Raw genomic sequence first — 14,368 nt, forward strand, 5'->3', positions numbered from 1 at the left:
AGTTTTCCATCTCCCATATTTATAGAGAGGGAAATGGAATTGCTAATGTCTTTGCCAACATGGGAGTCTCTAATGAATCGATTCATTTTTGGCACAATTATGACTCTTTACCCCATGATATCAAATCTATCATTAATTATAATGGATAGAGAGGATGCATTGGAACCATCACCTCAGGTTATTATGATGTGGGTACTTTCAACATGGATTGTGGGTAGTGTTGTGGTAGAAATTTTAGGTTTTGTGTGGTGGTGTGTGTTTTTTTCATTCTCATTTTTCCACCATGGGAGGTGATAGGAGTAGAATTGAGCCTATTTCCTATGGGAGACACAATATGAAAGAAAATATTTTAAATATTTTAGACCGTGGGGGTGTTACTCCCTACAGGGAGAAGTTGAATGGTCATGATCCTACTATGACCAAGATCTTTGTGAATGAGTGGAAGGGTTGAACCTTAGTGGTGGAAAGAAAGGTGTTGGTTATAACTAAAAAAATGATTTCAAATATTAAAAGCCTTTTGAATAATGGGAACAAAGTGTTTAAAGACAAGATATAATTTGATGAAGCCTTGAAGGTGTTTTTGAAAGGTAAGGAAAGAGATAAACTTGTCAAATTGACAAATAAGGGTTATCAAAGAAAGTATATTAAACCTATTTGGGTTAAAGTAGTTGAAGTTTTAATGTGATATTTCACATTAGGTGGTCATTTCACAACAATTTATGGGTCTCATTTTCTTCTACTAAATATTTTTTGTCATAAGATTTTTGTGTCTTTTCCCTTCTTCTTGCTTTCTTTCCTAGATTTTGGGATCAATGAGCATTCTACGAGTTCCAATTTCCCCATATTGCATTAAGGATTTATTTTGTTAATTGTGGAGCACTTGAAAGTCCTTCCCTCTCCCTTTTAAATATCCACAGGTGGCCACAAATCAAGGGTTAATATTTCATCCGATTATGAAACCAAGGATGTTGAGTCAAATGATGATGTAGAGTAGATGTTAGGGTTTTCACCCAACCCCAAGAACAAATTTATAGACACACCTTCACAACAAAGAGAGAATAAACACATGAGAGTAAACAAAATGTATTAAGATGAGGTGAATATAAATGTACAATTTCCTTGCTTATAAAGCTAAAGGTGATAGGTAGGAAATCACATGATATAGACATGTGTCTCAACCATATATGAGGGTAGGTAGAAGCCAACTACCTAACTACAAATATTAAATGTTAGTTACCTAACTTGAACTTAAGCAAATGAGAGTAGATTAAACCACATACACCAACACCCTCTTTTAAGTGCAACTTAAAGAGAATATTATGCAATATGAGATGCATTATGGGTCTTGAAAATAAAGATATGTTAGTAACCCATGTACAACTACAATACAATGAAATGAAATCTCTTACAAATAGATAAAAGGAGAAAAACCCTATGGGAGAGAAACCCTTTCCAAAAGGGAGAAAATGAAGGACTAAGAAGCCTCTACAACAATGTAGAACATCACTAAAGCACAAAAAACCCATAGACAACATTCAAACAAAAATTGATATAGTGTTGTAAATGAAGAACCTCCTCCAAAAAAGATAATTATTAAGATCAATAATACAATAATCTATATGATTTCTCCAAACAACACTACTTTAGCAATGATCAAATGGCAAATTCAACAAGACATCTATCAATCGAACCAAAATTATAGATGACACATTAATATGCATGAGAGACCCCAACAACAATACTTAACTAATGAAGTTGCATGAGTGATCTCACCATCACTATTCAACCAATGCAAGTTGAAAATATAGATGAAATCATCTGAATAATCGTAATCAACTGAGGATAGAAGGTTGCATCCATAAAATAAGAATGCAAGAGAGTCTCAACTCACTCCAAGAAAAACCAAACAAGCATTAGCATATGAATGGTACAATACCCCCCCATAATGTTGACTAGGGAGAGTCATGACATGTTCATTAGAAAATACGTGTCACCAAGAAATGTATGAAAGAGATGATACAATATTTGAAGTGATCAAAAGAGAGTACCTACAACTGAACAAAGGGTGTGCACCAAGACTACACACATGCTTGAGGTAAGAATCCTATAAATTCTATAGTTTTCATAGAGTAACACTCACTTGACAAAATTGTGATTGGAAAACAACAAAGGCACTAGACAACCCCCCATTGCACTTTCTAATATAGTGCAAGTACAATATTAATATGACACAACATTTTATGTGAAATACCCCACAATACATGAACAAGACGTGGCACTTTATCTTAATGTGTCTACAAAAGATGCCAAAATGATACATAAGGATAAAATAAAATTAAGAAAATACATGTGCCAATGGAAAGTGCACATAACCACCTTTCTGATGATACCTCATTTACCAAAAACAATTGATGAATGCCCAAGTTATGATCACTTGAAGAAAAAATCCAATTTGAGCCTAAAGGTGATAAAAGAAGTTCACCCCTCTTTAGCACCCATGGGCTAGGGTGTGGTCACCCATGTGAACGTTAGCTCAAAAAGTCAAAAAAATGATTATATGGGTGGTGTTGGTGCTAAACTCATGAACCCATGCAATGCCCATGAATGGAAAACAAGTCCTCTAATTGAAACATCAATAGAGAAAGAACCACCTTGTGAGAACTAAATGATCCCACCATAGACCCTACCATGTGACCAAGATGAGCACTAGAGCAAAAAATTAAGCCCTTTGGGCTAGGAGAACACGAGTCTACAAAAAACTACTAGTTCAAATGCTAATTTATGTAATAAAACTTTTGAACTTGTTAAGCCGCTAACCACAAAATTTCAAGCAAAATGAAGTAAATCGCAAACAAGACATCTGATTATGCCATGACCTCTCCAAAGTAATTGCATTGCCCCTCCCTAATTCATCATTTCTTTTTATGCATTGCTAGACTATATTGGCATAGCTTAGACTATATTGTGATGTTTTGATTAGATGCTTATGGATTTATCTTATGATCTAAATGCTTCATTATGGAGATTATACATATTATTTTGCACTTGATATCATGATTACTTGAGATGATGACATTCCTAGGTTATTTTGATAATGGATTACTCTTTAATGATTGATATTCACTTGTGTTTGATAATATGATGAAACTATAAAGATCTGGTCAACTACTGAGAGGGGGGGTGAATCAGTAGATAGAAAATTAATTGGGCTTTCACCAAACTTAATTCCAACTCAAAAACAACTCACAAAGTTTACCGGTTTAGACACTTTATCAAATCTGCAACAGCATTGTTAAACCTTACCGGTTGACCAAATACTTCAGTGATACAAAGCAATAGATCTGAAACTTACATATCCTTTGACCAAAACCTTAAACCACTTCACTAATACCAATAAAAACATACTTCGGATTATTTTTAATCATGTAAATATATCTATGCAGATTTACCAATCATCCATATCAATAATACCAGAAACACATCCACAAAATCATTCACCACTTGACACAATGATTTTTCATGTGGAAACCCAAATGGGAAAAACCACAGTGGGGATGAATACCCACAAGTATTTTGAACTCTTCTGGAGTTCCCCCTGTTAGGAGCCAAGTCTTGTTAGAAGCTTATACAATAATGTCCTACTAGGAACAGATCTGATTAAGGACTACACAGTTAAGGGATTGACTACAAATACCCTGTTAAAAGTAATCTTGATGGAGGATTTCAAATCCAAGCTAATGGATCACCTGGTTAGAGGATTTTAACAACAAGCCTGCTAAAGCTTACCCGATTAAGGGATTTTATTGTTGTAATGGTTAGAGAACAACAGGTTCTTGACTGATCTCGAAATAGCACTTCCTTTTTGAATCAAATCCTTTACTACTCCTATTTGCCTTCACATTATTGTGCAGATACACCTCATGGTTCAACAACAATCACATACACACTTAACCAAATTTTCCAACACATCATTGAATCAAATCATTCACCTTAGAAGAAAATACATTAGGTCGGTAACACAATAGAAACCCTACAAATCTCATAAAGATTACAAACATATCAGTTCAATCTTGACCATTAGATTACATGCAATCAACTTCACATTCTTCTAGGCATATACAACCGATCCTGGATCACCGCACTTTGAATATTTTAACCTCAGTGGAGGATTTCAAATCCAAGCTAATGGATCACCTAGTTGGAGGATTTCAACAACAAGCCTGTTAAAGCTTACCCAGTTAAGGGATTTTACTGCTATAATGGTTAGAGAACAAGTTCTTTGACCAATGTGGAAATAACACTTCCTTGCTAAATCAGATCCTTTACCGCTCCTATCTGCCTTCACATCATTCTACAAACACACCTCCTGGTTTGGCAACAATCACTTTCACACTTAACCAAATTTGCCAACCACTCATTCAATCAATTCATCAACCTTAAGAACAAATCCATTAGGTCGGTAACACATCACAAACCCTAAAATTCTCATAGAGATTACAAACACATTGGTTCAATCTTGACTGTTAGATTACATGCAATCAACTTTACATTCTTCTAGGCATCTACAATCGCTCCTGCATCATTGCACTTTGAATCTTGTAACACGTCATGTGTTTGTCACTTCATACTATGCATTTGATCATTCCCAAGATAAATGATTATCTTTACGTGCCAAAAACTTTTCAAAACTCATCACGTGCAACATGCTTACATGGCATCTTCATCACTGATCATCATTCAGTCATAGATCATCACAACCAATCTCGAAGCTTCATCGGTTAGGGTTTTGCTTCTCAATTGGTTAGGGTTACTAATTGATCATCACTGCATCATTGCCAATTGCTTTCCTGCTTCATTACCAGTTGCAATTGACATCAATGACAACACTATATTACTTAAATGCAATCTTCATGCAATGCCAACATTCTCCCCCTTTGGCATGGATGGCAATACAAATATCAAAACCAATTGATTGTTGTGATTGAGAGTAAAGTAAACACATAGGTAAAGGAATCTTGGTTTACATTAACACACGGGTATAGGAATCCCGATTTACATTTTACAACATAAAATATCCTTCAACTATATATTAATTATCTTTAGCTGGTAACTGGCTATCAATCATATACACTTCTCCCCCTTTGACAACAATGCCAAAGTGAAGGTAAACCATTCTGGTTTTCATCCATGCTTCACCGATTAAAGGGTTATGCTTCTCAACTAGTTAGGGTTACTAGTTGATCATCACTAAATCATTTCCAGTTGCTTTACTGCTTCATTACCAGTTGCAATTAACATCAATGACAACACTATACTACTTCAATGCAATCTTCATGCAATGCCAACATTGTTATATGTGTGTTTCATGTTTATTTATGTTGATTTGATGACATTTTATTATGTACTAACCCTATCATATGATGAGGATGACTATGATATTGCTTGATGTTTGTGAGTGTCTTCTATTGCATTCGTGATAAGGAGTGATGTCATACCACTCATTCATGAGCATGATATGACGTTGTGATTTCCTTTCACTTGTCTTTTTATTTTATGAAATATTATTGCATATGTTGTTGTATAAGTGTTGGTGATGACAGGTTTGTAGGTACCAGACATCAACTCCACCTACCTTCACAAGTCTAAGTGTGTTATATCCCAATGGCAAGTTGATCGGAGTTGACATGAAACCCCACTCTATACTCTAGGCTTAGTTGATCACCTTGTCAGTGGTGTTGTGGCGTAAGTCAGTGGCTAGTCTTGTGTTGGTATTTCCTTGCATCGAGTCACTTTTTATGTGTGAGTGTATGATTTATATTTAATTAATTAAAGGGATAATATGATTTATTAATGTCTAAATTAAATTATCCTATAGTATGATCATTGGTTATTTATTTGATTTATTTTGATTTATTGTTTAATGATTTAATTATTATTTATTTATGATTTATTGATTATTAATTTATTTATTGTTTTAATTTATTTAATTATTAATTTATTGTTGAGATTGATTTATTTGATTTAATATAGTTGATTTATTTGTTTATTGTTTATTATTGATATTTAATTATTTGTTATGGTTTATTAATTTATTTGCAGCTATAGTATTGCATTAATATTGTTTATATAAACATGATATAATATAAAGTTTACCTACCCTTATGTGTGATTGGTTATTTTTGATTGGTAGGTAAATAATATTAGATAATATATTTCTTGAAACTATACATGGTAGGTAAATTAAATTGTTTCTTGGAATATTTTGATTGGTCGGATTTGCCCTATAGTTTTGAGTTTGATTTTTATTTAAGGGGCTCTCTCAGAAGGTTGTCAGGTTAATCATCTGGCAAAATTTTGGAGTTGATTTTTGATTTGGATTGGAGATTGTTGGAGATTTTAATTTCTTGTGGATTTTTCTCTCCTTCGATTGCAACCATTATTGGATTTGCATTTGTAGGTTGGTTTCTCTTTCCCTTCGAATTTTTGATTTTCGGAAAAGCATGTCTTCACTGTGACTATGCAAAAAAATTGGTTGCTGGATTTTATTTGATATGGTTTGGGAAAAATTGGATTTAATATGAAAGATTAGATTTTAATTGGAAAGGAAATTTGGAAAGGGAATTTGCAAATTATTGTTTTCAAGTTTTGAGATATTGCTTGTCGAGAGTGCATTTTTTGTCTTTTCACTATGAATGGCTATTAATCCTCTTTTGTGATTGAGATGTGATAATAAGCCTTGAATTTGAATGATATTCCTTTTTTGTAATGTACTCTTTGTATCTTGTTTTCTATAGATTTGTGATTTTGAGATTTTGAACTCCTTCTAGCTTGTCGGGAGATATTTTATTCCACTGTAACTTGCACATTTTGTATGTAGTTCATTTGGAAGGGTTTGTGGTTTTATTTGGGTTTTGAATAACATTCACGATGTCTCTTTGAGGTTGTTGTTGAGATATTAGGTCTCCCTTTTGATGTCATGTCTTCTAGGTGCCATTTTGAGCACAGTGGGAGAAATAACTTCACATTGTTTTCAGTTTTTGAGTTTGCATTTTCATACTTTTGTATTCTCTCTTCATTTTTTCATCATTCCAGACCTCTTGGGTTGAGATCATGTGTCACTTTTTACCCCTGAGAAGATCTGGGCAAGTACCCTAACTATATGTGCTCATTTTATCTGGTTTTTGGTCATTTCACCAAAAACACTAGTCTGCATGCCAAAAGTGCCATTATGCATACCGAGGGCACTGATCAGCATTCCAAGAGAGAGACACTACTCTGGAGGTGTAGGGAAGCTCAGTTTGAGCAATGTGAGTGAGTTTTTGGGTTTTGTGCATTCTCTAGAGGCATGTGTTGTCTATGTTGAGCTTCTCTGAGTTGTTCTTTATGTAACTTGATCTTTAATGATGTCTTTTGTGCTCCGGTAAGAGGGTTTGTGCCTTACCGTTGAGGTGTTTCTTATGCATTGAATTGCTCAGGTGAGAGGGAGAATTCCTTGCTATTCAGGATTGTTTTTATGAATCCAATGGGATGTGTTTTTCCTTGCTATTGAGGATTTGGAAAGGATTTTGATTCATCTTTGATTTATGTTCATGTTTAGCTCTTTGATTTTTATGCATTGGTGAAGGCTATTGTTACGTATGAGGCCTTGTGTATCCTACTTTGTGCAACATGTTCCTTATGATGTTATGAGCACTTTTATATCTATTGTGGGCCTTCATTATTGTGGTTATGTTGTTATTTTGAGGTATGTTCCACCTTAAGGTCTAGGTGAATGCTAGGGGGAGGGTACTTCCAAGTGAGTCACAGGGATCGCAAGGGGGTAGACAGCTAGGTTACCTGAGGTCTAGATTGTCAAATATCTCATTGGGAGTTTGACTTTGTAATCAAGTGATAACTTAAAATAATAATTATTTGGGTTGGGTAGTATAGTTCATCTTACTAAGATAAGAATTGGTTGATGGCCCCTTTGTCTTTCCCAAAGGTAGTGATCTAGGATAGGATTGGGAAGGCCTTGGAAACCCAGGTAAGCTAATCTCCCTTACCCCATTAAGGTTGAGATGGATCTACATGTGCATCTAGGATGGTTGAGACATTTTCCCAAGCTCCCATTGGTCACATGTGATGACACTTTTTTCCCTACATGTAGTTATTAGTGCCTTGAGCCTTTTTTTGATGTGTCGCCTCTAGAGGGTTTATGTTTGGAGGTTTCGTGTTGGAGATTTTATGTTTTGCATTCTTGCATTCATTTGATGTTGGTATTTCCTTTGTTTGTTAGGTGTCAGCCTAGGTCTAGAGTGTGAGTTGGATCTTGTGTCATCTCCTAGCACAAGGGGTGGTTCCTTTGGTTCCACATGGTTGGGTGGTTTGATGCCTTCTTCCATTGGGATGTGCTTTGTTGGATTCTCTTGCGTGGATGTGGATCTTTTATCTCTTTAGCTATGGATTGATACTTGTAGCAGATTGATGTAAATTATTCTTATGGCATATGTATGTAATTGGACTCATGATGTAATTTTAATGTAAATGAGAACTATGTTCCTTATTGGTGAAGGATATTGTACTCATGTAAATGGTAGTTAGTATTTTAAGAGAACAAATGATGTAACATGTGACATTGGTTTTTTAATGGGAATGGATTTATGGATATGCATATAGTCTCATGTAATATTAGAAATGTGATAGATCATCTTGAGATTAGTTTATGATGATGATAGAAATGTATAAGTGATTGGGATTAGGAACATTTAGTAGTGGTGCTTAAAATGAACCTAAAAGGGGTTGGTTAATGTATGCTTAGTAGATGGATATAATCATGTTATAGAATAGTGAATGATCCTGTATGCATGGAAAGAATAAATCATGTTAGAGATAGTATGCAAGTGTGTTATCATTCTTATTATGTTATGTTTTTGCTTATGGTAGATTAGGTAATGGCGTTGAGATACCCTAGGGAATGCTTAGATGTATTGTGATTATTTCCACGTGCGTTATGTGTTTTCGTGATTATGTTAAGATGGTTAAATTTTATTTGATTAATGGATTTTTATTGCATATGAGTAGTTAATTGTATGGTTGCATTAGTAGATGTTTTAAAAAAAATGTCTCTATTCGCATGTTAATTAGTGTATTTCTCTAGGGTATTTTGGCGGACATTCCGATAATATGGTCAAAATATACACCAACCATAAAGAAGAGGGGCTATGAACTCAATGAGCCTATAGGAGAATACCAAACAAGTAAAACTTGACAAAATATAGGTCATATTATTGAATAGTCCAACTAAACTTTAAAAAATTGCACATAAAACAAAATGACAACTCAAAAGAAACTTACAGAATAGATCCTTGACACAACCAATAAGGAAATCTGGGCCTCCAAGTGGATAGTCAAACCATGCAATTTAATACAAATGAAAAATACGTGTCAATTAAACTATAAATCTCTATCTTTGTAATCCAATAAAACATGAACCAAAAGATTATGTAGATATAAGGTAAAATCTTCTAGAAAAATCACCACTACAAACAAACAATTCAGCTTGAGGGATTATCTTGACCAATAGGTAAATAAAGGCTGTAACACCTCACACAAAGGTAAATCACCAAATGAAATAGTGTTGGCATTTGATCACCTATAAACACAAATCCAAAAAATGTGGGTCCTCTTTCAATATGCTTGTCACAAATAGATCAGTCAAGACAATAAAAATCATCAGAAAAATACATGGGTTGGGCAAAAAACAAACTGTGAACAACCTAGACCTCAAAAATCCATATTGACTAAAGCTCTCTAATCTATAAGTGAATTATTCTTTTGGGATCTGATATCATGTTAGGGTTCACACCCAACCCTAGGAACTAATCTGGAGATGCACCTTCACAACAAAGAGAGAATCAACACACCAGATGATATTTCACAAGTAAACAAAATGTATTGAGATGAATTGAATACAAATGTACAAATTCATTCCTTATAAAGCCAAAGGAAATAGGTTTTGAGATCACATGATATGAACATGTGTCTCAATCATATATGATAGTAGGCAGAAGCCAACTACCCAGCTACAAATATTAAATGTCGGTTACCCAATTTGCACTTAATTAAATGTGAGTGGAATAAACTACATACACCAATAGTGGAAGGTTGAGGAGGATAGGGATTCATTTTCTAACCCCATTTTGGAGAAGGAAAAACTCTAGAGATGATCATAATTTGGTGGTTTCTAAGGGTAAGGAGGAATTTGGTTTGATTGGTGCTAATAAAAACAAAATGCATTTGAAGGACTAGGGAAATGTGGAAATGAATATTATTAAGGATCTACATAAAATTTATGACAATCTTCCTAATAACATTGGTATCCATGATTCAGATGGTGGTAATGTGGGTATTTTCCTAAAGACCTTACAAACAAAAGGGAGTATAATATGATGGGAATTGTGAAGGAAAGTGTGGTTGGTAGGTTTTGGAGCTGGCAAAAATGTTTGATATGGAAATCAATCAGATTAATATAAGACTTTGTTCCCTATAGAATAAGCTCAATAAAGACAATGTTCATGGCATAAAGACTAGTGAGAGTGGTGATTTGCATTCTACCATTGAGGATGTGAAATAGGATTTAAACTCAGTAAGAACCCTATTTAAGGATCAAGTTTAAAATTTGAGAAATAATTTTGATAGTAGGATATAGGGTGTGAAGAGTAAGATACAACATATTAATTAAGAATTGGAAAAAATTGTTGATGTTAGCAAAGTCTCTATTAAAAATTATGATGTGGCATTGGTATTCTTAATGTGAAGCTTAAGGAACTTAAAAAGGATCATCAAGGTCCTAGTTCAAGGACTAGAGGCAAGAAGAAGTTAGAGAAAGCAGAGATGGACTTACAAAGGCTCTTTGGATTTTTCTTTTGTAGGGCAAATGATGGGTACCAATCATCAAGGTCCTAATGAAAAGACTAAAGGCAAGAAGAAATTAGTGGAAGAAGAGAAGAAGGACTTATGAAGGTTCTATGAGCTGCATCAAAATATGTACTAGCAAGAGTTGTAAGTTGATGATGCTTTAAACATGTTAAAATATTTGTCTTGTTCTAGCTAGGTATCTGTTATGTTTGTTACAAATCTGTTTTTTCCTTATTTGGGACAACTTTTTGTTTTTTGGTTTTGCTATGGTGTTGTATATTCTATCTTTTGGTGAGATTTACTTTTCCTTGGTTTAGATACTAGGAAGAACTAGTTTTCTAGTTTGCAACTTTTTGTAAAGGGTTTTTGGTTCCTTTAAAACCCATTTTGCCAATAATAAAAAATAACCAATTTCAAACGTAGAAAAAACTAGATTTTTTCCTTAAATAAAAATTATGGATTATCTCTAAAATAACAAGTAGTCTTTTTCATAAGATAAGATTGTTTTATTGTTGAAATTATTGTCATTATCCAACACTTAGAATAAACCACAAGAATAGAATCTTAGAATGAAAGAAATCTCTCCACTTGCAGACACCCCGCCAAATCTTTTGCACATCTAATATCAAATTCTCTTCAAGTACCATGTGTCTAAAATAATTCCTTTATCCTTTAAGCTTTATGGACATATTTTTCTTGTATGAAGCTCTCATTTTAGTTTAGGCAAGAAGAATGAAATCAAATGTAGTGGATTTTAACATGTAAACATACCAAATTCATTGATGGATATACATGGCCTATTCAAAAGCTCTTCTTTCAATGTAGGGAGGGATGATGTTAACAAAGGTTGTGGAGTTTGTATTTCAAACCCTCTACTAACATTTCTTAAAACTTTTTAAATCATTTTCAACAATTCATTTTGTTTAGATCCTACAATCATTATACTCTATGAGAAATAATTATTCAATGTAGTGACTTAGCTATCCATACTCTTCATGTGGTTCTCATGCATTATCAATGGCATGACACCATCAATAATTCTAATCAGAATACTCATATGGGTATTTCCCACCAACATATTTCTATTCCATTTAATTCGTCCTTTTAGTACCCATGCTTATGATTTAGCTCTTCTCTTCATCCTCTTCTCTCCATTTTAAAAATCAATTTTAAATTTGTTCTATTTATTTTTCAATATTTGTTCATCATGGAACTAGTTGAAATGGGGAATGTAACACAACCTAGAGGCCTTAGTGAGACTAGTCTAAAAACTACTACTAGGTGGAGAAAAAATATTCACAATCATCCTTGCTAAAGTAGGATTATAGACATCTTGATAGTAACCAATAGCTAGACAATGGTCATCCTTATTGAAGTAAAATCATATTAGGCATCTTGATAGTAACTTGTAGTTGACAATAGGCATCCCTATTGTAGTGGATGATTTAGTTAGTGTAAAATGATTATAATTTTTTCTTAATACAGTTGTACCTAACTATGTACCATTTACATCTTATGGGTATCTATATGGAGTAAATGTTTAGTAGTTTTAGATGGTTGCACATTCTACTTTCCAACCACCAACTATTCTAAATAGAATTCTCATTGTTAAGGAAGTCTTCTAATCTTAATAGATGCTCCATAGTCTATATTTTATACAATTAATACTTTGAATGAATAAAAGAATCATCAATATTGGTTCATAATGTCATAATATAATTTTGTTATATCTCTATTTTTTTTTATTATAGATGGTGTTATCATTTGAGAGTAAATAAGTGACATCACTACTAGGGATTAAATTTACTCTTAGATGATAGTTCTATCTACTATATATGAAATAGAGATAATAAAATTATAATATGAAATTATAGACTACTACCAATAATTTTTTATTCATTTGAAGCATTACTTGTACAAAATATAGACCAAGGATCATCTAGCAAGATTAGAAAAACTTCTTGTTCTACGAGGAACCTATTCAAAATACCAACTATAAGTAGAAAAAAACCATCTACAAATACTAAAAATTCACTCCTAGAAACTATCCGCTAGCTAACAAGTAAATAATACATAATCAAGTATAACTATATTAAGAACACATAATGAAGATAGTTTATGCTAACTAGAGATGATGGTCATATTTTTAATAGTAGGATGATTATCACCTCAAATATATATAGATGGTGTTGCCTTTCTATTGCGGGGTGTATTAATTAAAGCCAATTTTCCCTAATTTATCAATATTGGACCTATTAGCAATTTTTGTACCAACCTTAGCAAATATCAGATTCAAGAATTTAGTGTGACTAACATGTTGTGTTAGTTGTATTCAATAGAGCTAGTTGCCTCTTTATCAAAAAACACATAACACGGGGGTTATGTGATACGTCAATAACACGAGGTTTTTTGACCCGTACCTTATAGTTACACTAGCATCTCATGCAAATAACACATCGTGTTATTCATCATCTTGTGTTAGTCATCGTATGTTATTCGTTGCAGTAGGTTCCAGTAGACTAAGGGTTTAGTGGAGTCAAGTTTTACTCGTGCGGGATGGTGGGGAAGGCAAGGAAGTCAGTTCCTTTCTTCCCTCACGCAGGCATAGATCAAAGAAATTGATGCTTGTGGGATAAGAGAAAGTGAAGTGTGAGTGATGTGCCCGCTATCCTGCAAGGCATAAAGTGCTAAAGAGGGTGTGTTGCAGGGCAACACATGTAAGGAGAGGTTTCCTCCCCCCGCTACCCCACACCAAAGAGAAAGAACAATAATTTGTCATGTGGGGTAATGAAGAAAAGTGAACAGAGGGCTTCCTTTCCATCCTGCAAGGGATTTTGGGGAAGTAATTGGGCCCTGCGAGTAAGAGACACATAGTGTGGGTGATGCTCCCCACTATCTTGCTAGGTGAGCGTGGTAGGTCAAAGGGTGCCATGAGGTAAGAAACAAGTAAGGTAGATGGCTTCCCCGCCATCCCGCAATAGTCTACAAGACACTAAGAGGTTATGCAGGGTAACAAGGCAGATGGTGCGGGCGATGTTCTCACCATCCTGCAGGGAAAAAGTGATAAATCAAAATATCATACAAGGTAATTGAGGGTGATGAAGATTTGGTTCTGTGTTACCCTATATCAAGGAAAAGGAACATTAGAATGGTGTGCAGGGTAAGAAATACACAAGGATAGGGTGTTCCCCACTATCCCGTGTGGAGAGTTGGACCAATTTAATAGTCGCACAACACAGGAGACGTGGACCTGGGGTGCCACATCAGACATCCACGACCATCAAATCTTCATTATGGCCCGATCGGATGACCATGTTTTAACCCAAATTGAGACTTTTGAAGGCTATGCGATCATATCTCATGCGTTGATTTTTGTGCGATCTGGAAGATCCAAGGGCCAGAATTCAAATCACAAAGCAAGTGAAAATATAAATCTCTATGCATGGTGTTTGTCGACCCAATTGTCGAGACC

The sequence above is a fragment of the Cryptomeria japonica genome, chromosome 6 (assembly GCF_030272615.1).
Source record: "Cryptomeria japonica chromosome 6, Sugi_1.0, whole genome shotgun sequence".
In the NCBI taxonomy this organism is placed as follows: Eukaryota; Viridiplantae; Streptophyta; class Pinopsida; order Cupressales; family Cupressaceae; genus Cryptomeria; species Cryptomeria japonica.